General features: G+C 35.6%; 3 long non-coding RNA genes across 4 annotated transcripts; all 3 read right to left on the minus strand.

The window, feature by feature from the left end:
• Positions 1-493: 493 nt before the first annotated feature.
• On the minus strand, positions 494-2,393 carry LOC133802780 (uncharacterized). 2 transcript variants are annotated; one of them, XR_009877536.1, is made up of 4 exons: positions 2,365-2,393; positions 1,764-1,843; positions 846-953; positions 494-644 (listed from the first exon to the last, which is right to left on the minus strand). It is a non-coding gene; the product is annotated as an uncharacterized LOC133802780 (long non-coding RNA). The 2 variants fall into 2 exon arrangements; XR_009877530.1 differs by lacking the exon at positions 2,365-2,393 and having other exon boundaries at positions 497-644; positions 1,764-1,929.
• A 14-nt stretch (positions 2,394-2,407) lies between these two features.
• On the minus strand, positions 2,408-3,363 carry LOC133802796 (uncharacterized). The gene is made up of 5 exons (XR_009877547.1): positions 3,266-3,363; positions 3,009-3,075; positions 2,834-2,896; positions 2,567-2,668; positions 2,408-2,481 (listed from the first exon to the last, which is right to left on the minus strand). It is a non-coding gene; the product is annotated as an uncharacterized LOC133802796 (long non-coding RNA).
• Positions 3,364-5,191: 1,828 nt separating this feature from the next.
• Positions 5,192-6,057, minus strand: LOC133802807 (uncharacterized). The gene is made up of 3 exons (XR_009877558.1): positions 5,815-6,057; positions 5,581-5,744; positions 5,192-5,350 (listed from the first exon to the last, which is right to left on the minus strand). It is a non-coding gene; the product is annotated as an uncharacterized LOC133802807 (long non-coding RNA).
• Positions 6,058-25,864: the final 19,807 nt, after the last annotated feature.

Below are 25,864 nucleotides of genomic sequence, written 5' to 3' on the forward strand. Positions count from 1 at the left end.
TAATTCCACCATTGAAAACCTGATACATCCACACAGGCATACAAATAGTAAATCCAAGATTCCAAATACAAAGTACTTCAAGTATTTATCTCTCTAAGCATACTGTGTGATTGTTTACTTTTTCCAAGTAAATCCAAGATTCCAAATACACACTCACGCCTCTAAGAATACTATGTGATTGTTTACTATTTCCAAGTAATGAGACCTTATTAACAAAATAAAGACAAACAAAGCAATAATAAATTAAGACAAAGCTTTTACTAACAGACTTTTGGATTATCAACACTAATACAATCTAATCTAAAGGAAAATTTTGTTAATTTAAGAGATGAACTCTATCTCTAAACAGAGAGATACACCACAAAATGCAAGAAACCTATCATAACTTAAAAAAACTTTCAAAAAGATCCCTAATGCAACTAAGAAGTTTATGCTCAGTCTAATATAAATTAAAATACTAAATTAGAAGAACACCTCATGTAGTTAATGACCATTAAACAAATAAGCTCCAAAGCTTTTTCAGAAGTTCAATAATGGTATCACGAATCAATATGCTTTGATTTACAACAAAAATGAATTTAATACCTATAACCGCTCTGTGAATATTGGGCTAACAATTCAGAGAAAGCAGGATGACTTTTAAGCTGCAAATGGAATTAAAAAAAACAGAGATATTATGCTACCTAAAATTTATGAAAAACTGAAAGAAAGTGAACAAGTTCCAGTTAAGATTTTAGTTAAAATGAGCCCTCAAAGAGCTCAATACTTCCCAATTAATTTAGGACAACATGCCTGAACTATTTATCTAAACTAACTATACCAATCTTAAAAGGGAAGCAGCAAACCTTTTTAGACATGGTGCTCATCTTCTGAAGTATTGATACAGATAAACTTCCAGTATCACCAGCAGCTAATTTCTCAATCAAATGCACCATGACTAAACTGGCAGAAACCTGCATATATTTACAATATAAATTAACTTAAAATGCCAATAATCAGTAATCACATCAAAGAAGCCATCTAAAACTATATGATCTGCAAACATTTTGTTAGGCATCAGATATTGAATAGAGTTATATAGGATTAGTGTGTTGACTTGTAAATTTACTCAAGTTCTATTGGTTGGCTAGTAAGTGTTATTGTTAGTCTATAAATAGTATAAGAGAATACTTGGAAGGGATATATAGAAGAATTTGGTTACTGTTTAAAGTTTAGAATTTTTACTCTGGGAGTTTTTGCTAGGTTTTCTCAAATTAACCTAGACTTTGTGCAAGATTTGGTTCTTTTCAGTACAATTCGTTTATTCTTAGAATAAAGCTTACAAAATCTTTCAAATCAGCAACCTAGACGGTGTATTAATTAAAATATATTAAATGAGAAACAATGGGTGAGTTGTTCAAATAAAAAAATTAATGATCAGGAAAGAAAATGCATTAACTCGAACACGCTAAAACAGCACACGTATGGTGTTGACTTTAAAATGACTAACTAAAATTCACCCCAAACTTCATGCAAGAAAGAGCCATATATAAGTTTATACCCAAAAGTAGAAAAAAAAAATGCAATATGGATCCAAGGCTTTTTTACTTGCCTGAGAAACAAAAACAGGGCAGTACTCATATATTTCAGTTGAGGAAACAAAACTAAGTAGACTAGCAAAAACAGAGGACAAATACAATTTTAAATTAGCAGGGCTTATAGACAAAATTTATTGTTATATTAGCACTACCTTTAAGACTTCCATTGAATGAGATGTTACTTACACTGCCATTTATCATAACATGAAGTTTCTGCCTTGTGCTAGAAGTTCTAAATTGTCCCAGTTCCAACCCAGTTCATATATCTATTCATACAACAGAAGAATCCTTTAGAAATTATCCAGTCTAAATCAAACTATGACACAATTAGTAAAGCAAAATTCTAGTTATGTTGCTCACAATCAAGAGATGTGATGAAACTTTTAGGTAAAATTACCCATTCAATGATCTCACTACCCAATATTACAACCTTTCCAATAACAGTTTTACACAGATGGATAAGAAAGGAAGAAACATTGTTGCTTTTTATATTTTTATAAAGCAAACCTTTTTTTTTACATGGAAAACTTGGAAATATCTTAAGAGTAATGAATTTCAAAAACAAAATGGACCTTGCAACACTGTCACAGATCAATGGGACATAGTTTTGGGCACAAAAGAAGAATTTCTAAGGAATGCAACAGCTACATTATAGGGCTATTTTCTATTCTTATAAGAAAGGAGAGGACCAAAATACTAGTTACAAAGATCCGTTACCAATTAGAAATAATATGAGCATCCTATGCAAACACAAGTGCTAAAGTCCAAAGATAAGAAAATTAAGAACCTCATTTCTGAAAGCCTGGCCAATTTGAGCAGTAGCAAAGGAGGCTTGTTCCCATTGTAATAGTACAAGTCTTTGAAGTTAACAAATATGCCCTGTGCAGTTTCTGGCCGCATGAACCTACACCAGAGGAGATTTAATTACATATCATTACTGACCAAACAGGAGTCTTAATAAAAAAGAATCGCTATGAAAGAAACAGTACCTCACTTGCCGCTGCCTTGAAACGAACATATATAACAGATGCCTCTACACCCTCAACAAGAGATGCCTTGCTGCTGCTATTGCTCCAGATTGCTGACTGAACCTGATGAAGAAACAATAACCATATAGAACCAGAACGTTTTATTTTTTAGGTAACAAACAGAGCACTTGATTTAAGACCAAAAGGAGACAGAAACAGAGGTCTACCAACCCAACAAAACAGCACAAAACAATGGAGCACATTAATTCAACCCCTACATTATTTTACCTGAGAAGACGCACTTTTGAGTACAGAAAGTACATGAGAGCGAATCATACCCAATGCTCGAGACTGTCATAACAAAAAAATTACTCAATTATTGGAAATGGAAACAAATTTTAGTGGAAGAATGTGCAAAAATGTAACGTTATCTAATCAGCTATATGCATAAATTGGTTTCTACCTGCAGTTGTCGAAATTTGAGTAAGTAAACGCCGGATTCAGCATACTATGGATTGTTTTCTACATACCTAATATAAAGTAGATAATGTTTAAGGTCATCAAGTTGATTGAGAAAATAAATGTCTCAACAAAATATGCTAGTAATTCCCTAAATCAACATATAAATTAATGGTACGACACAAGTAATATTTAATGAATGCAACTAAAGCAGCAAAAATAGATACATAAATATATATGATGTAAATAGCATCCCCTTACGCTATGCAGTCATCAAGGCGTTTGAGCAGAGGGAGGAAGTTCTCATTGACAACATTCATATTTGGAGAATAAAAATTTGTAGAGATCTGCACAAGGATAGACAATAGCAAATCATTTTGTAATGATAAGAACCGAATAGTTTAGTATAATACACTGTCCAAGTTTTGAATCCAACAAATTGCAGTTCAGTTTATATTTCAATAATCAGCTCTCCAATTAAACTTAAAAGACTGGACACTAAGACTAATCTGACAAATTCAACTTTTACACTAAAAAAATTCAAGCAAAGAAAATGTTAGATAGTTCAAATGCATTAGATAGTTGACACACTAGCATGAGAAACTGAGGTTCAATTCAAGAAAAAAACAAAGATGGGGCACAATGATGTGACCTACTCATCAAGATACCACATAGATGGGTCACTGATGTGATCTATACCAAGCTTAACACTCTCAAGGTCCTATTTTAATCGTACTAGGTAAGCCTATACCATTTGAAATATAGAACCATTGTGTCTAAAAGAGTGATTGCTTAATCTAACAATGATAAGATATGGTTCAGTATACACAACTGTCAACAACACTTAAAACATTTGTCCAAATACCAAATAGCCCAAAAAGAATATAGTGAGATATAAATTGTCCATTCATATAGTAATTACTGACTAAGATGGCCATAAACGACAAGATACCTCTGAATGGACTGCAAAACAATAAGGAATATTAGTCCTCTAAGTAAATCTTCATATTCTAAGATGATCCAACTTTGTACTTGATAAGAAAGGAGAGATTATCTTGTGTCAATAAATTAATTGTAGTTAAGAAGCTTTGGATGTCACCTTATATTGTCAAAGCATATAACAAGAAATCGACCATTTATAGATTTGCCAAGAATGGCTGCTTCTTCATGAATAGCATGGCTGCGATCAACTTCTCCAGTTTGTTTATACCTTTCTAGAAGAACAACAGTTTCGAAAGATATAACGACAACAGCAAGCATTTGATCTGCACCCAAGTATTTTGACAGTATCCTAAATGTAGACAAACCTACAAGTTAGAACCGAATAAAGAAAAAATAAAATAAAATAAAAGGACGACAAGATAGTGTTTTGGTTGGGAAAATGCAAACACATGAGATGTTTGACCTGCTCAGCTGGCTGCAATGAGGTCGAACTCTTCCAAGTAGAGCAACCACTCCTATTGTGTCTTTCATTAAATGATTTTCTGGTTCTTGGAATGGAATTCCCCTAGAAATAATGCAAAGAACCGCAGCAGCAGAGTTACCCATCTTTTCTATATTCTCCATCACTTCCTCTTTCGAGGACAACTGATTTTCGAGACCAAATGGATATAGTTCTGTAGAATCTAGAAATTTTACAACAAATATAAGATCTCGTTAAGTACTTCAATCAACAAAGTTCTAATATAGCAAATATGTCCTAAAACTAGAAAAACAAGGCCCAGGACACACAATAGAAAAAAGGGTGTCGTTTCATCACTACAATAATTTTTAAAAGTCGAGTGAGTGCGCCCAGGTATACTATCTAGCATGGAAGGACATGTCAGTGTCACAAAATTAAATGGTCGATTTGGTCAAGTAGATTCTTTAGATATGTTAAAACATTTTTACAATGATTCCAGCAGATAAAAAAGAATAGCTATAGATGTGCTAGCCAGTCAAAACCTTGCAATTTTTTCATAGTTTGCTCAATTTTTTCCTTCTCTTCATTTAGCATGACACATTTTTCTTCCAATATTCGGACTACAGAGCCAATTTTTAACAGGTCCTCTTCAAAGACCTGCAGTGAAATAAAGAAACTCAAGAAATCCTAAATCCAGCATGAAATGTGTACAAGAAGGGAAGATCTATCTTCCTAAAGCCTGTGAAACTCTATAGATGAATAAACATAATTATTACAATGGTTAGTCCGTGCCAAGATAAAAACTGCATATTCTTTGAAAAGTAATGTAAAAGTGACAATTAGTAGTTGTATGCTTGTACCTTTTTATTATTTTCAATGACCGTGGAGAACTTTTTTCCATCATGCTCCACTTTTGGATTTGGTATAGCAGGTTTGACATGAACCTGCATATGGAGTATAGCAATGGTCCAATAAGTAATGGTTTGTAAACTACTTCAACCAACAAAACAAAAACATCACATATAGCTTTTACATAGTTGTTCCCACCTCAACATTCAGACTAAGGTTTGAATGGCAAGAATGGATAGCTAAAAAGCTATAGTTTCCTGCAATTTGAGATAAAGGAATAGCAGGAACAATGTAGCACCCATGCTTGAAAGTATACAAGACAGACCAGACAGACTCTCCCAAATTAAGCCAATCAGCCTTTATTGTTAGCATATGTGACAGACCAGTTTTCTCTTCATCGTGGATAGTATCATCCACAATACCCTCACAGTTGACAATTTCAAAAATGATATTTTCTAGTTTGGAACCAGCAGTAAGAATCTCGGGTACCTAGTCACAATATTTTTAGATAAGAAAAGGTGGGAAAAAGAAAATTAGCAACATATAGAGAATCACTGACCTTCGATGCGATTCTCAGTTCTCTTTTCTCAATCTGAAATTCTTGTTTAAAAAAGACTTTATTGCCTGATGATACAAAGAGCGATGCTGCATAGGGTCGGGCACAGATATGGAATTTACGGGGCGAATAAAGTATAAAAGATTGCAAGTCAATAATACATATTTATTTTGACTACATAATTAATTGATCACATAAGGAATACTCAAGCTTTTGCTTAACAGATTCAAAATCTGAGATTTTACTTCCATATCAAGACAATAAAAAAAATATACACACCAAGAGTTGTATAAGTAGTATTGTAATTTTTTACGCACAAAGACACAAAAAGTTTGTGGTAATGAAATTATTGAACTGAAGCATATAACATTCAATTCAACACATGTTTGTATTACAAAATTAGCACAAGGCCTTAGATTATTCTAAGTGATACTGGTACAAAAACAAGAATGAAACTATATTCCAATTTCTTTAGCGTGTCTCATAACTAGATTTCTACAAGTTCAACACATCAGAGATAAAGCTCTCCAGTAAATACACTTACCATTCTCTCCATAACCAGCTGTTACTTTCAAGACCGAGCCACCCACCCCCTCCATGAGACCGAGCCACCCACCCCCTCCGTGAGACCGAGCCACCCATGAACCTGAGCCCGTCGTTTTCACAAGACCCACGAGCCCCTGTCATTTGCACCGTTTGCCGATGATAGGGAAGGTCGGGCTCCATAAAGACAGGTGAGAGAGAAAGAGGGAAGGAGAGATGTCTGGTGGGAGAAAGAGATCCGAGAGAGAGGAGATGTGCCTCTTCTCAGGATTTGTCTTCCGTGAAGGGGAGTGAGAGACCGAGAGAGATAGGTCTACGGGAAATGGGTCAAAGGGAAATGGGAAATGGGTCAAAGGGAAATTGGCGCTTTTTTATTTTATTTGCCGCCTGAAACTTTGATAATATACCATAACTCTTTTTAAATCGTATTATAATGATGTGTTATGGTAATGGGTGTTTGGTGTAGTGGTCTATACGCAACTGCTCCCACTTTGTCCAATATCTCAAAAGGACCTATAAATCGGGGACTAAGCTTGCCTTTCCTCCCAAACCGCTTTACCCCTTTCATAGGAGATATCTTCAAGAAGACTTGATCTCTGACTTTGAATTCCACAACGCGTCGCTTGGCATCCACATAGCTTTTCTGACGGCTTTGAGCAGCAAGCATACACTGTCTAATAAGCGCTACTGCTTCTTGAGCTTGTCTAACAGCTTCGGGACCTAGAAGCTGCCTTTCTCCTACCTCGTCCCAGTGCAATGGAGATTGGCACCTTCTTCCATATAGCAACTCATAAGGTGCCATCCCAATCATTGATTGGTAGCTATTGTTGTAGGAGAACTCTATCAGCGGCAAGTACTTATTCCATGATCCTCCGAAATCAAGTACACATGCGCGTAGCATATCTTCTAAAATCAGAATCGTACGCTCGAACTGCCCATCTGTCTAAGGATGAAAAGCTGTTCTAAGACTTAACTTAGTACCCATAGCTTGCTGTAAACTTCCTCAAAATATCGATGTAAACACTGATCCTCTATCCGACACTATTGTCTTGGGGATTCCATGCAACCATAAAATCTCTTGGACATAGATGTCTACATATTGGTCTGCCGGTATGAAGTCTTAACTGGCAGGAAATGAGCTGACTTGGTTAGTCTATCTATTACTATCCAAGCGGAATCATGCTGCTTATTCGGTCGTGGCAAACCTATCACGAAGTCCATAGCTATATCGTCCCACTTCCATTCTGGTACGCTAAGCTGTCGCAATAAGCCTGCAGGCCGCAGATGTTCTGCTTTCACTTGTTGGCATACTAGACACTTGGACACAAACTCTGCTATGTCCCTCTTCATCCCTGGCCACCAATAGATTGCCTTAACATCATGAGTCATCTTGGTCGACCCTGGGTGAACTGAGTACGGGGTACTGTGCGCTTCTTCTAGAATCGTTTTCTTAATCCTTTGATCATTTGGCACGCATACCTGATCCTTATATCTAAATAAACCTTGACTAGATATTGAGAAATTTGTAGCCTTGCCTTCTTTGACTGCATCCATATGTGCTGCTAGTGTGTCGTCATGTCCCTGACCAATCCATATATCTTCTAGCAGATTCGACTGGATAGACAAGTTTGCTAGCTTGCCAACAACTACTTCTATTCTGGCACTAATCAGCTCCTGCTGTAGCGGCTTTTCTATTCCTGCTAGCACTGCTAAACTTCCATAACTCTTCCTACTTAGCGCATTGGCAACTACATTTTCTTTTCCCGGGTGGTATAGGATTTCGCAGTCGTAATCCTTCACTAATTCTAACCACCTGCGCTGCCTCATGTTGAGCTCCTTCTGAGTAAAGAAGTACTTTAAACTTTTGTGGTCTGTATAAATCTCGCACTGTTCTCCATAAAGATAATGGCGCCAGATTTTCAACGCAAAGACCACCGGCCAACTCCATATCGTGAGTTGGACAGCGTTGCTCGTACTCCTTCAGCTGTCGTGAGGCATAGGCTATCACCTTATCATTTTGCATCAGTACGCAACTCAACCCTTGCTTCAATGCATCGCAGTAGACTACGAACTTATCATTGGGTGTTGGTACACAGAGTACTGGTGCTAAGCAAAGCTTATCCTTAAGCAACTAGAAGCTTTCTTCACATCTATCATTCCAGTTGAATCTTTGTTGTTTCCGGGTCAGGTTGGTGAGCGGAGTGGCTATCTTAGAAAAGCCCTCTACGAACCTCCTATAATAACCTGCTAACCCCAGAAAGCTTCTTACTTCAGATGCGTTCTTTGGTCTTGGCCAATCCTTCACAGCCTCTACCTTTGATGGGTCTACTGCAACTCCGTCTTTTGATATAATGTGCCCAAGGAACGCCAATTGCAAAAGCCAAAACTCACATTTCTTGAACTTGGCGTAGAGTTGATGCTCCTTCAGTCGTGACAAAATCAACCTCAAATGTTCCTCGTGCTCTACTTCATCCTTAGAGAATACTAAGATGTTGTCGATGAACACTACGACGAATTTATCTAAGTAGTCCTTGAAGACCCTATTCATTAAGTCCATAAATGCTTCTGGTGCATTAGTAAGACCAAAGGACATAACCAAGAACTCGCAATGTCCATAACGAGTTCTAAAGGCTATTTTCGGAATATCTTCTCCCTTTTCCTTGAGTTGATGATACCCAGACCGTAAATCAATCTTTGAGAATACAGTCGCGCCTCGGAGTTGATCAAACAAGTCGTCGATCCGGGGTAGCGGGTACTTATTCTTAATCGTTACTTTGTTCAGCTCGCGATAGTCTATGCACATCCGCATGCTTCTGTCCTATTTCTTCACGAATAGCACTGGTGCTCCCCATGGTGAATGGCTCAGCCTAATAAAACCCAAGTCTAGGAGTTCTTATTGTTGCGTCTTTAACTCCTTGAGTTCCGTAGGTGCCATCCGGTATGGTGCCTTAGAGATAGGCTCGGTGTCCGGTACTAATTCTATCGTGAAGTCAATTTCCTGAGTTGGTGGCAACCCTGGCATGTCATCGGGAAATACCTCTGGGAGTTCTCTTACAATACGGGCATCTCCAGCCTTAAGTGGTGTCTCCTTTACCACATCTGTGATGCTGGCTAAGAATGCTTGACATCCTTTTTCCATCATTCTTTGAGCTTTGAGAGATGACACTATCGGGGTGCGTAATCCTGAAGCTTGTCTCATGAAGCATAGTTCTTGGCCGTTTGGAGTCTCGAACATCACCTTCTTGCGTTTGCAGTCGATGGTTGCGCCATGCCGTGCTAGCCAGTCCATGCCTAGTATTACGTCAAAGTCCTTGATCACCAATTCTATCAGGTCTCCTTCTAGTTCTACATCCTCAATCTTGAGCGGTACGCCTCGTACTATTCGTGATGATAGAACTACTTTGCCCGAAGGCAACTCGGTTACAAACCTAGTTCTAAATATTTCACAAGGTTTGTCTAGTTTTTCTATCATTCCTAATGAGATATATGAATGAGTGGCTCCCGAATCAAATAATACATAGCATATATTATTGAGGATAGAAACCTGACCTGTTACCACCTTATTGCTAGCATCAGCCTCTCCTTGGGTTAAGGCAAAAACCCTAGCAGGAACCATCTTGTCGTCCTTCTTCCCTTCTGGCTTGCGCTGAGGACAATCTCTTTTCCGGTGTCCTTCCTGACCACAGTTAAAACATTCCTTGGTGTTTGTGCGACATTCTCCAGGATGTTTCTTTTGACACTTAGCACATGGCGGGTATTCCACATAACCCGGCCTATTTCCCCCATTATTTGTCCGTGCCCTCTTATCGCTGTCAGATTGCTTGTTATCAGGATGTCTTCTCTTCTGACTGTTACTGTTGTTGCCTGACTAATTATTGCTATCATGGTTGTTGTTCCGACTGGTCTGACGTTGACTCTGCTGTCTAGGCTCAGGCTTACTGGCTTCTTCTTTACTTACATTAGCCTGCAGCTTTTCTACTTCTATTGCCGTCTCAAGAACGTCGGCATACATAGTATTCCCCGGGTTTGCTAGCTTAACCCCCATCTCGATCTTCGATCAAAGTCCTCTAACGAACTTAGACACCCTCAGATTGTCAGTAGGAACCATTTCTGGAGCGAACTTAGCTAGGCGGTCGAACTGTCGAGCATACTCTGCAACTGATAAACTACCTTGCTTTAAGTTGGCGAACTCCTCAACTCTTGCAGCGAGTACAGCCGAATTGTAATACTTCTTGTGGAACAGCTCCACAAATCGAGTCCATGTCATGGTGGCAACATCATGCAATTTCTGGACCAAGTCCCACCATATGCTGGCATCCTTCTTGAGCAACGATGAGAAACAGGATATACGGTCTGCATTACTGAGATTTATGTGCGTCACAATTCGATCCACATTCCTTAACCACTCTTCTGCCTCAAAGGGGTCTGTTGTAATGACCCAACTATTCTAGACTCTTGGACCATTAACGAAACTATACATACAAATTCTTACTAAAACTTACATTTGCGAAAATACCATAATTTTATTAGAAAACTTATAGAAATAAGAGTTACTTACATAAATACCAAGAAGGATATGGGATCCCATTGTTTTCAAAACAAAATATAATTTAAAGTAAAAAGAGTTACATAGAAGGTGCGGAAAAATACATGTAAAACCATAAAAAGTAAAATAAGACTACATCCTCATGAAATCGAACTCTCGACTCCTTGACTCCATTCACCGTCGATACACAATCTCCAAGCATCCACGAATCTTACCGCCACTAATAGCTATTTTCCTGCACATTAAAACAAAAATGAATGAGCCTAATGCCCAGCAAGGAAAATCTAACACATACTTCATGTACATACATTTCATAATAAACATAAGGACATAACATAACACTTATTACATACACATACTATAATGGCCATTATTACTTGGGGTCCCATAGACTAAACAAGTCATATGCCCATGAGATGAGTGGGGTCCTACTAGCTAAGTAGGTCATATGCCCATAATCTATTTGGGGTCTTGTTAGTCTTATGGGCCATATGCCCAAGCCTACAAACATACATATTCATAACATATTTTATAACATAACACATAAGATAACATAAGCATAAAACATATAGATTCTATTCTATTTTCCTTACCAAAGTTACCGGGATATGTGGAGAATGTTGGGACTTTGGAACACTCCTAATAACCATTATGAAAAAGAGTGAGTCTAATGAAGAAAAAGAGATGAAAAGGAATGGGAAGACTAAACCATTGAGAAACATACTTACCAAAACTTATGTGCTCAAGAACTTAGATTTCCTAACCAAAATTAAGATTAAGGTTAGAGGCTGAGTAGAAGACTATGAGAACTTAAAAGAACAAATACAGAATTGAACTAGAGTTTTGGGTTACCTTGAAGACTTGTAAGACCAATCAACACCTCAAACCGAAAATCTATAAGTACTACTATGAGTGTCCAAATAATTCCCGGTCTGAACCAAAAATCCACAGTTACAAAGATAATACTATACATACTATAATACTACTATCTAATTAGCTGAGTAAAGTTCTTAGACTCTACATCTGTAGTCCCTTCGAAGTTTTGAGCGTGCTGCTTGCGGAACCTCTCATAAACTGGCTCCATGTGTTGTATTGGATACGGCGTGTAGTTCGCCACTGGCCATCCCCCATATGGAGCAACTTGTTGGGGGTGCTGAGGCCATTTGCTGTGGCTGCGGCTGCGGTGGAGGCTAAGGCTGAGTCTGAGGCTGAGCCTGTTGTTGCAGTTGTTGCAAAAGTTCCTTGATTTGTTGTCCCAGTCTGGCGATCTCCGCAGTGTTGTCAGGTGGCGGTGCCGGCGCGTTACGGCTGGCAGTAGCACACACTCCCCTTCTACGAACTGGAGGGGCTTCATTGCTCACTGGAGCAGCGTTGGAGGCATTTCCGTTGGTGCGTGCAGATCTTCAGAGCGACATCGCAGTAGAGTTCTAACAGTTGAAAGAAACATGTTAGAACTTTACCTAATAGGCTCTAAGGCAAAAACTTATTCTAAAACAAACATATCTCGGACCTATTGATTATGACTTCTTATGAAAATTATATAAGTCTTCTTTATTTTTAGAATGGGTTTCTATATTTAGAAAAACAAGCCATCTTTATTATTTCTAAGTCTGTTTCTAATCATCCTATATGACTTAATTCTCAGGCTTGAAAATCATCTTTGTTCCAAAGTTAACCATATTGAGGGAGGGCTGGGATCAGTAAAATCGTTCCCACTACTATGGCCCCCTAACTCTCAATATAGAAACTTGGTTCATTGAAATGTATCCACCCTCACCGAACTTAGTCATTATTTATTTTATTTAATATTTATTATGAGTGCGAAATAAAAATCAAACTCATACATGATAACAAAATAACATGATATTAATTTGGAAAAGAGTTTTCACTAATTACAACCATAAAACAAACAATAAATAAAACAAACAATGAAACTAACTATTCTAAAAATCAGGATCTTCTACATCCGATCCTTCATCTAGCTCTTCATAGTCTTCATTATCATGTGCCTCAAAATGTCCTCGAGGAAGGCTCGTAAAAATCCTATGCTTTTGCTCATTTGTAAACTGAAATTCTGATTTTGAAGTGAACCTAATTAAGAGAAAGTAATATCGCATTGCTACCGGCAGTTCATCTTCATCATCCATTGTTTCCCATATCTCCTCTAAGGCTGCAATTACGGAATGAAAATCTCTAAATAGTCTAATTACTAAAATGTATTGTTTCGTTGCTCTCATCATAATATGCTTAGACTCTTGAAGGTGACCTATTTCTCTGTGGAACAAAAGCAGTCTCCGAGTGATTCTCTCTCGTGTTCCTACGGTGTTTCTCGGTCTCTTATTCTCTTTAAAGCCTTAATGGCTCAGATATCCTCATAGGTTAATGCTCCGTTCATACTTAACTGAAAACATAAATGCTAAAATCATTAGCTATACATATAAACATAATAATTATAACTTAAATACTTACTTGGCGGTCAGATTCGGAGCTTTGAGTGTGTGTATCGAGGAGAACTTCATGCGAATGGACCGTTTCTCTGATACCAACTATAATGACACAACTACTCTAGACTATGGACCATTAATGACTACTTATACATAGACACTAATCTTTAATAAAAATCACTAGTGAAATAATCATAACTTCATTAAAACTTGTAAGACAAATGTTAAACTACATAAAATTTAAAGTAGGATATGGGATCCCATTGTTTTTAAAATAAAAAACATAACATAACTTTAAATAAATGGATTACAAAATAAAGTGCAGAAAATACATATAAAGCATAATTTTTAAAAGACTAAGAAGCGACTTCATCCTCTAATCGAATGCTTAAGCCACCGATTCCATCCTGCTTCAATAGGCAACCCCCAAGCTGCCAAGAACCTTTTCGCCACCATAGCTATTTTCTTGCACATATAAACATAAAGGAATGAGCCTAATGCCCAACAAGGAAAATCTAACACATAAATCATATACATAAAATTCATATCGCAACATATACTAAAACATATCATAAACATATGTCACATATACTATAATGGCCATTATTACTTGGGGCTCGTAAACTAAACAAGTCATATGCCCATTAGATTTGTGGGGCTTGCTAGCTAAGCAAGTCATATGCCCATAAATTTATTGGGGCTTGTTAGTTATACAAGTCATATGCCCAAGTCTACAAACATACATAATATAACATATAACATAACACATAAATCATAAGATAACATATAACATAACATATAAAATCCTATCCTATTTTCCTTACCAAATATACCGGGATATGAGAACAGGATTGGGAATTTGGAACACTCCTATAAACCATCAAAGAAAGGTGAGTATACTAAAGAAAAAGGGATGAAAAGAATGGACAAACTATACCATCGAGAATATACTTACCAAAAATCTTACGTTCAAGATCTTAGATTTCCTAACCAAGAATAAAGAATAGAGTTAGGATTTTGAGTAGAAAACTATAAGAATAAAAAAGAAATGAACTAAAATAATGAATATCTCGAATGCTTCTATCACCGAACTACACCTCGAACCAAAAAATACTATGAACCTTACTTCCCGAGTGTTTATTAAACTTATAAAGTTAAAGCTTATATTCCCAACCCAAGTGTTTAAGCACTCAAAAATAACCTAGCAGCTTGGAGACTCTGAACTTAGCTTGATGAATGAATAAATGGCTGGGTACTAGGTCCTATTTATAGAGTTCAAGAATGAAAAGATCTTAATTTAACTTGAATAAAATAATGGCTTTTTAAGTGAAAAATATGTGAATTATCGTTCAGCAGAGGCTGAAGACTCGGTCAGAAAGATGCTGGACTTATCAAGAGGTTATTGTAACGACCCAAATTTGCTAATAAGGCTTAAGGGCCTTGATTAGTGTGCTTGGAGGGCATAATGGGAAGTATGTGTGAATTTAATGATTAAGATGCATGATTATGATTTTAAGCATGTTATATGACTATTTGAGTATTTGAGATGCGTGACTATGTGTATTATGATATGTGATAATTTTAGCCTGTTGAGGGCATAAGTGTGATAATTATGTGATGTGATTTGTACCACGTGGGTGTGGTGATATCAATGCGATGCACGTGCCGAGACGGTCCTAGAGAGCTAGATAACTCAAAAGTCACGACGGGGATTTTATACCCGGCTCGGGAGGAGTCTAGGGGTATTTTGGGGATTTTGTAAGTTAGCTCTTGTGAGATAATGGTAACTGGTAATTTGGTAACCTGCGTAACTGTTAGTGACCGTAGAGAGTAACAGGTTTTGCTGGAAAGTGGTAGAATTGCAAAGTAAGTAAAAGGACAAGTAAGCCCTTGAGGTTTAGTTAGAAAGGGATATTAATGGAGGGATAAATTGGTCTTTTGGCAGTGAATAGATGAGCTTCAACTGAGGAAAGGTTAGTCACGTATAACACTTAGGAGGATTGATTTATGCTGAAAAATAGAGGAAAATCTAGAAGAAAGGAGAAGAAGAGGGAAGATGAAGTTGGGTAACCTAAGAAGAGAATTCTGATGATTCAAGGCAATTAAGCTAAACCTAGGCCAAGATTACTCAGAGGTAAGGGTCTATCTATGATTTGTTTAAGTCTCAAGTCTTGTTTTTGGAGGATAAGCATGAATTAAAGCAAGTTTGTGGCTTGTTTTGTATGAAAACTCAGCTGGTTTGTCAAGGGGAAACTCAGTTTAAAGCTTGGATTGGAGGAAGCTCAAGTTGAATTTCTGATTGAGGTAAGGATACTAAACATGTTTGCAATCTCGTAGCTGTTCTGATTTAAGGATTTAGAGGTTTGGTTTGTACTTTTCTCCACTTTTGGTTTAAGTGTTGAAATCTGAAACTTAAGTGTGAATTCTGAGAATAGTTGTGTGATTGAGTTAGATTATGGTGTTTGTAGGTTGTTGAAAGGTTTATTTGGGGTTTTGAGTTGATTTTGAGGCTTAGGTATAAGTTTGGGGTGGTTTGGAGTGATTTGGGTTCGGGAAAACGCAGGGGAAAAACCCAGAATTCTGGGCTTGCGAAGGAGCGCCGCGGCGCTGTTCTAGCACGCCGCGGCGCAAGGCTGTTTCTGGGCGGTGCGTGTGCTCTCTAACTTGCTGGGCGCCGCGGCCCTATAGGGTAGCGCCGCGGTGCTAGGCCAATTTCAGGATGTTAGAATTTGCAATTTTGAGCCTTTGCTCCGGGGGTTCGGGGGATGTCTTTGGTACATTGTTTTATGGATTTGGGGGTTCTGAGAGTGTGAGATTGGTTTCGGAAAGTAGTTTTGGATTGATTAGTGATAAAGGATGTTTCACTTGTGTTATGACTAGGTCTTTGGTGAGGCTCAGGATAGAGGACCGTGCTCGCGACGTTGGGGCATCGGAAGCTCGGGATACAGGTAAGAAAGTTGCATCTGATTATGTGGCTATGTTGGGACTAAGTGTTCCCTATGTATGTATGCACTGTTATGTGAATATGAACAATCATGTGGACACGATGGGACTAAGAGCTCCCTATATTTGTATATCTTGTCATGTGGTGGTGTTATTATTCCACAGGACATGCGATTACCGACCTAAGAGTGTCGGAATCAATACTTGCGCACAGGGCGCAGCTCGGCCACTGGTAGCTGAGGCAGCTTATTTATCACTGAGCTCGGTTAAGCTGGCCGGAGTCAGTGAGTATTACACTGGGGGCGGCCCTAATGAGCCGAAGACAGTGTGTTAATAGAGGGTGCGACTAGGGGCGCCAACCCTGATTGTTATTTGATGGATATGGTAATTTATTGATTATGAACGTGAATATTGTGTTATGAATATAGTTGATTGACTGTCTGGATGACAAGTTGTTATCACTGGTTGGATAAATGTTATGAATTGATGAATTCCTGGTTATGCATTGTGAAATATTTGATAAGTGATGTTGATCTTGCTATGTTATCATGCTTTCTTGCTGGGCCTCGGCTCACGGGTGCTACGTGGTGCAGGTAAAGGCGAGGGGTATGCTGAATCAACCATGAGTTGGAGAGCTCTGGGGGCGAGGTGTACATTGTCAGCTGCTCGGCCGCCACGGTCGAGAAATTGTACAGGGACGGAAACCTAAAATGTATATTTTGCCATTAGAGTGGCTTGAAATACTTGTAACTCTTGGAATTTGTTGTAACTAAGACGTCTAGTTCCTGTTTTGAGTTTCCGTGTATTAAACCGCCATTTTTAATGAAAATAGCCTGTTTGTAACCAAAATATTTTATTTCTACTCTGATGATGGTATAGAGTTCACACTTTGTCTAAATGACTTGATTAGCAAGTCTTGCACTATTTTAAACACACAGTGTAATGGTATTGGTTATCCAGGGCGTTACAGATATATCGGCATATGCTGAAATATTAAACACGTAATTACACTTTTTTTGCCTAATTTGAATTGAGTAAATAGCCTTGACTAAGTCCTTTAACGATTTCAAAGCTGCTGACAAACCCTAGGATATTCAAATATTACTCTTAATAAGTTTATTCCTCAAAAAATACTTAATTATCATTAAACATACACAAGACAAGTGTTATTATCTTATTGGGTCTATCTAAACCTTATAATATAATAAATATCACCATCAATATCAGTCATATTAATCAAACCTTAGGTTAAAATTAATATGCTAAACTATAGGTTAAACTTAGAAAATCTACAAGTGTTACTACGAGTGTCCAACTAAATCCCGGTCTGAACCAAAATCCACAGTCATAAAAATACTACAACTATTAATATTGCTACTATTATCTAACTAGCTAAGTAAAGTTCTTGGACTCTACATTTTCCAACAGTGGATTAAGAAATCTGACAATAGAGATATTAGGATTTTTGCTAAACCGTGATTGAACAAATGAAAGATATCACAAACACTCACACTTTTACGTGGTTCAGTGGTTAAAATCCACCTAGACCACGAGACAATCTTATTGATCTCATTAGGGCTCTAGGTGAAATTGTTCCTGAAAATTTAAGCAGAGCTTCTATATATAAGGAATTGGTCCCTTTTTCTATCCATTCCCCTGGTATTTATAGAGAGTTTTCCTGGACAGCTTTGCGTAATTGCGTAATATGGTAAATAATAAATTTGGATAGCCTCCTATTTACATAAGGATATTATTTCCTATAGAATTTACATCTGTTATCTCGCCTAATAAATCTATAATAAAACCTAGGCATTAATGAGCGTATAAGGAACCTCCGAGTCTTTTGGTATCCTTTATTATGTGTCATGGGCTTCTGCAAGCTGGTCTCTTCCTTCGAGCTGAATGCCTCAGAATTAATCTATCTTGACACTTGCTAAGTTCAGAGTTTCAAAAAGGCGATCTGGCCATCACACTTCTCGAACTAGGTTGTTGGCGCAAGAGGCAATCTAAAGATTATTTGGCTGTTGTAAGTTGTAAAGTTGAACTTGAGTTGCTTACTCTAGAGTTAGCTAGATATTCTATCTGTATGCTTTCTTCATGTGCTTATCCGCCAGCTGTACCCCGTGCTGAGTGATTTAGTTCATATTTATTTTGGGGTATAACACATGTAATTGACTAATGCATGATCATGTTATCAATCAAACATTAATAAACATTTATTTATATATATACAATAAATAAATAATAAATGATGAACCGAGTACTATTGGGTATTTCTAAATTTACAACCTTTGAAGAAATATAAATAAAATTACAAAATAGTCTTTAAGTTGTTTGCTAGACTCCAAGAATGCTTCTCCTTTCTTTTAGGCTTTCTTGCTAATCTTTAGGAATTTGTTAGACTCAACTAATTAATTAGAATATAACTTTACAATTAATTTATTTAATTAAAACTAACTTTTAATTAAATATCTATTTTTGTCATATTTGTATTTTTGTTTAATTTAAATAATTAAAGAATCAAATTCAAATAATTAGATAAACTTAAGATGAAATCTAATAAAAATAAAATAAGATAATTATTTAAATAATTATATTTGAATAAAAATAAAATAAGATAATTAAACTTTTAAATTCAAATAATTAAAAAATTAATTAAATAAAAGATAATTGCAGAAAAATAAGATCTAACTTTGGCACCAAGAATGGTGCCCTAGATCACTAGGGCCGGCGATACCATGGAATCTTAAGGGCTCGACAAGCTACTGTATTGTAGCTTGTGCATGTGGCATGGCTGGACATGCAGGCACGCAGGCTAGGGGTACAAGCAGCAGGCGCAGGGGCGTAAGAACGCAAGCGTAAGGGGCACGGGCTACAGGCGCACGAGCATGGGTCTGCTGGTGGCTGCGGCTCGTCTAGTGCTGGTGCACGTGGCTAGGGCTCAGGCCATAGGCTTAGGTCCTTTTTCTTCTTTGTGAATAGATTTTTAAACTACATTTTTTAAAAATAAAATTTACAAAATATCCTAAGCCCTTTATGGCTTACACAAAATCTTGAAAATTAAATTCCTAACCTAATAGCACCATATAATTAACGATCCATCATTCAACCATACATTCAAAAAATATATCCATCCATTCAATAGACATATCAACAAACATATAACAAATCCAAGAAACCCACATGATATTAAATATATATATATATCTATGTAGACTGCTCTGTTACCAATTGTTGGTATTAAAAGTGTAAATCAAAGTTACGCAGAGGACTGAGTTTTTAAAAAATTTAGTAATACCAGCCAGAATTATACATATAAAGATATATTAGATCACTTACAAATTGATTAGAGATTACCTCTTGAAACCTATCTAGTATCCACAAATCTTTTTGTATAAATCAACGATCTTCCTATTCTTATTCTGAAAGCTCACACCTTGATATTCCAAACCAATCCCCAAACACACAAGGATGTGTGTGGCCACGTAGGTTTCAAAATGTTGATTTAGAAATCTCTAGATGTACTCAGCACATGGGATCTAGAGAGGTTTGATTGAGAGAAGATGTATTGAATAGTTTTTCACATTTAGGAAAAACTAACGCTTTCTTTCATATAGAGAATCTCACAGTCTAAACTTTATAATTATTTATTAAAACAACTTATTCTTGAAAGTATCCCTCTTTCAGTTTTATAAAGATAATTACCTTAATTAATTATTCTTTATTTTATTGAAATAAAACTTATCAGTTGCAACCTTATTTAAATATTTAATTTAAATCATATTTAAAAAGAATAATTAAATTAACTTATTCTTTGGAATTCAAAATTCAAATCCCAGTGATAGGAAATATCCCTCTGTGGCGCCACTCATTGTGCAATACAGTGAGTGGCTTGAGCCACATTAGGGTTTTCCCTAATTTTCTCATTCGTTTGTTTAATTAATATTTAAGACAATATATTTATCCCAAGATAAATATTAGTTAATTCAAAATTAATTTTATCTTAAAATATAAGTTTTAAATAAAATAATATCTCATTCTAAAAAAGATAATTATTGATCTCTCTTTTATATTAATCCAAACATGATTAATATTTATTTTAACCTATAGTTTTTCAAAATAAAATCTATATAGTTAAATAATTAATTAATTCATAAGTAATCAATTGTCCATAATTATCATATAATTATTTCCTTGCATTGAAAAATTAAATCTTTTGGAATTAAGTCATTTTATCTACAAATCTTTTTTTTTGACATCCTTACCCTTGACAGTGTTGGACACAGATGATCTGGGGACCATGGACCTATAATACGAACCTCCAATAAACCAGATTATTAATTAAACTCTATAATCTAATAATCTTATTTATTAATTCAATGATTAGTCCACTATAAATATGGAATTTCACTCTAAGTATTTATAGAATTATATATAGAGTTTTCTCTTGTAGGCCATTGATATAATCAATAAATGTAGTTTTGTCCTCCATTTATTGGTTCGTTAATTAGAGCTGGTCAAGATTACTGTTTTACCCTTCTAATTACCTCTTTATCCTTAAATACTATTAATTCACTAGCGAATAAGTAATCTACAATCAAGTTATAGATTTGAGCTCAATAACTATTGAGTTCCAAAATTAACCCTCAAGGGAACCAATATTCGATCCATTAGAAAAGTATAGATTCCATTATTGTAAATCATGTTCTCAGCCATTCTTTATATTGAATCTCCAAAATAGAAGTCATTAGCCTCATTATACTAAGAAACCTTAACGAGTGAATCAAAAGATCAAATAAACACAAACAGGAGTTCATGAATACTCAGGATTTAGACTGATCTACAAATGATCATCTATTATGATAATAATTAAATCTTTATGACAAACAACAAGTTTATAAAAATAATTAATTCTCATCGGTCCGTTCATATATAATCTCTATTATATACGACACCTTTACTAAGGTGTCTATCTAGATTAGTAATCCAAATCTAAATCACTTGCATCCCTTATGTTTAGTAAACCTGCACTAGTAACAATTAATTAAAGATTTCATACTTTAATATGTTAAAATTATTTTATTCATTATATATGATCTTAATTCTCTCGTATTAATACAAGATCATATTCTTATGAATGAACTGATATTATTATATAATTAATTCAAACAATAATTATAACAATACAATATAATAAAATTTACTATTATTTCAATCAATAAAACATCTTTAAATGCTTTTGTGGCATTAATCCTAACATTTATTGTTCATTCCCCTTGTATTTATAGGGAATTATGGTAGACAATATTGGGTATTCATACTATAATTGGTATCGTACAATTTTGGGTAACTTCCCTCATTAATGGACATTTAAATATCCTAATTAAGCTTATTTCAATTTCCATCAATCAATAAATGTATATAACAATTGTATGCAATTATTGCGCATATTGGGCATCCGATTTTGTAGGAATTCTCCCATCTGAGCTAGATCCATTTTTGAGCTGGATATGACTGGAACATGGTTGTTTGACATAGATAATGTCGGGCTTGATGCAGGCGATCTAGACGCTTGGTACCTCAATCTCTATCATTTGCATCTCTAGCGGACTGGAAGATCCTGGGATGTTCCTTACTCAGCGACATAGCCTCGAGTTGTTTGGTCTAGAGTTAACAAAAAATATCCAAACTCTTGCCTCCATTATTTATTTCGCATGCCCCAAGCTAGATAGTTGTGTTCGTGTGTTTAGGGTACAACAGTTATAAGTTTTAGAATAGGGATTGTTGACTTTTCTATTAAAATTCCCTATTTCTTACACTTGTTCCATAGACATAAAATCATTACAAGTCATGGGTACGCATCTATCTATAGAATGAGGACCTCCACAAATATTACACATTATATGTACAACCTTTGCAGTAGTTATATTCTGCAGCAATTATCTTGTTAAATTAATTGCTTGAGTTGTCAAGGCGATAATAGAATCTAACTTATTGGTGGGAAAACGAGTTTTGACATGACAACCCAACTTGAAAATGACACAACTTTTGCAGATTAGGGTTGAGAAAATTAAGTGTGGGTCAAAAACGTGTCAGACCCGTTTTACATGACATTTTTTTGGGTTAGGTTAAAGTAAACCTATATGACACGATTTGACCCGTTTATGCTTAGTATATGATTAAAATTATTTATTTATAGTTAAGATATTATTTATTTTTCATAAAAGATAATTCTATAGTACAAAGAAAATTCCTTAAAACAAGATAATTTTGTTGATATGATGTGATCAATTATTTAATTCACCAATTTTATTTGTTTAAAATTTTATATATTTTTATGTAGTGTATTAGTCAAATGATTCAAATGAATTGATTCATTAAAAAACTTAAAATGAATAAAATATGTGATACTAATCATGCCGAACAATACGTAGCATGAGATGGATTTCGTTGACACATGAACATGACCAGTCAGGTTAGGATTGGCCAACTAGACACGCTAACCTGCCATGGCATGACACGATAATAAGAATCGCCACTCCTAATCTAACTCATTAACCTCGAGCAACTTTCTGTGTCACGATAGCTCTATAGAACATGAATAATTATTCATAGTCATCTCCTCTAGTAACTCAAAACCTTCATTTGCAATCTTACTCGTCAAAGCCCCTCCTACTGCGAGATCAATAATAGTGCGAGTAGTATCACACAACCATTATAAAATTTATGGACTAACATCCACCTCTCAATACTGTGATAGGGACACATTCTCAACAACTCTTTAAGTCATTCCCAAACATGATATAACAACTCTTCCTCTAACTAATAAAAAATATTTATCTATGCTTTCAACCTTGCAACCTTCCATGTGGAAAGAACATGGATAGAAAATTTTGAGCGAGTCCCCCCCATGTTCCAATAGAATTTGTTGTTCCCCCCATTTCGCAATGAGAATGGAAATAACCCGAGTTTGATGGCATCATCCCTCACCCTATTATTTTTTAATGTAGAACACAACTCTAGAAAGTTAGCTATAAAAGTGTTGGGGTACTCTGAATGTAATCCGCCAAACTACACCATAGACTAAACAATTAACAAAATAGCCAACATATGTATTTTTGTGATAGTGGGTAATACGTAGTTTGTCAATGGACAAGCTTTGGAATTTTGTTCAAGAATAACCAAGTCTTGTTTCACTCCCTATTCCTATTATCCTCCATGATTATAGATTCTCTATTCGCACCTTCTCTCTTCATCTTACGATTCTTTCTACAAGTCTTGTCTATCACAAGTTCAATAGGTAAAACCATAGAAAAAAAGTTTAATTCATCATCATAATTGAAAAAGTCATTGAATTCGATAACCTATTCATAAAGAGAAATGGGGAAAGAAAAACTCTAAGATGATTCAACACTGTCTCTCTTCTAGCCACCAAGGTCTTCTACTCCGATTAGGAATAGATTTTGGTTATTATTGGCCATCACATTAAGATACCCTACCCTCAAAGGCTTTGAAAGAATAAGCTTAGCAACAAATTTTGTAAATTTTTAGACATCGTTTGAAATCTTCATATTGATATTCCACTCACTAATGCATTAGAACCAATGCTAGGTAATGCTAAGTTTATTAATGAGTTCTTATTGAAGAAGAGGAAGTTGGAAGAGTATGAAATGGTAGCAATTATTTAGTAGTATAGTTCTATTCTCCAAAAGAAGCTACCTTCTAAGCTCAAATATCCTGGAGACTTTAATAACCCTTGTTTGAGAAGGGATTCTGTCTTTGGTAAGGCATTATGTGATTTTGGTCCAAGTATTAATTTAATTCCTTTACCTATTTTCTGGAAGCTTAACATGGGAGAAGCTAGGCCAACTACTGTGTCGTTTCAAATGGTAGACCGCTCAATCAAGCATCCATGCAGAATTATTGAGGATATATTAGTTAAGGTGGACATTTATCTTCCCTGCTAATTTTATTATTATTTATATTGAAGAACATAAAAGCGTTCCAATTATTTTTGGGCGACCATTCTTAACTACGGGGAGAGCATTGATTGATATGAAAAAATGGGAGTTGAAGCTGGGAGTTCAAGAGGAGGAAGTAAATTTTAATGTGTTTGCAGCAACTGAGATTCTTACTTTCTGTAGAGTTGATGTGGTGAATGTTTATAGAGATCATTTGTGTGAGAAGCGAAAAAAATTTGAGGCTCAAGGTGGTATTTGTTATGTTTCAACATTGTGTGTGATGATTCTTCTGCAGGAAGACGAAGGTGTTAGATGAGAAGGGGCAGACTCCTAATATTTTCAATTCTATAGAGCGAGTCTCTACACATGTAAGCAGGGCGATGAGTAATTTGAGGGGTGGATTAGATCCTGGCTGACAAAGAACGTTAAAGTTCGTAAGCATCTGGATGATGACGTTAAATAAAGAGCTCTTGGAGGCGACCCAATTTTATTTTATTTTTATATGTTTGTTTTGTTTTCTTCTTTTATGAATGTTAGAACCTAAAGAAGGTTGATATGAGAGAACCACAGCAATGGATCAATGCATTGGATTACTAGGGAGTTTTCTTTTTTCTTTTCTTCAATTTAAACACTAAGGATAATGCTAGATTTATGTTTGGAGAAAGGAAATTGAGTTTGAATTATTATTATTGTGTTGTTATGTGAATAAATTAGGTTGTTGAATCAAATGGATGCTAATTTAGTTGATGAGAAAATGTGATTATTATGCGCTATAATTTGAAGAGATTGAGATTGTTGTATTTTACTGTGTGTTCTTGATTTGAATGTTGTTTTGTTTTGCTTTTGGATTCATTATACATATTATGAGCATGTTGTCATGGTTAACATGTTATTTATGCTTAGAGAAAATGTATGATTGTTGATTTTTTTATTTTTTTTTAGAAATGATATGTTATAGAAATTGTTTGATCATTACTTGATGCAATATCCTAGATGTACATGCTTAGGATTTAGCCTTTCAAGCTAACATTGTGATCCTTAGTCACCATTTTTTATCCTATTATTGAGAGTCTTATTCTTTGTTTATTTATGATACACATTATAGAGCCTATACACTTGATACATTCTTTCTCTTTATCCTGATATTACACCATAAGATTGAGTCTAATTGTTACTATTGTTTGAGTATGATATGATAATAGAAAGAGAATGAGGTTTTGAATAGTGTATGTTGTTGAAAAACGAAAAAATATGTGCTCCATATAAAATATAACTATAGTTACACTCATGGAAAAAAATGTATTAAAAAAAATGAGTTTTGGGTAGTTTAGCTTACATGAAAAGAAAAATTTAAGAATAAAAAAGTGAATGAGAGGGGGAAAGGAGTTGTGGAAAGTGAATTGTATTGCAACTTGTCACATTATAATGTTCTTTGTTGTTATGGTGCAAAATTAGAGCTTAAATCTTTCCTTTGTCATTTACCTCAACCTAAGTGATTTGTTATAAGCCTATGAAGTCATTTTGATCTTTCAGACTGTATGTTTCTACATTAGTGGATATTAGTGAGAAAAACGAGATTATGGAACATAACATAATGAGTAGAGGAATTGTCAATA

The sequence above is a fragment of the Humulus lupulus genome, chromosome 1 (assembly GCF_963169125.1).
Source record: "Humulus lupulus chromosome 1, drHumLupu1.1, whole genome shotgun sequence".
Taxonomy (NCBI): Eukaryota; Viridiplantae; Streptophyta; class Magnoliopsida; order Rosales; family Cannabaceae; genus Humulus; species Humulus lupulus.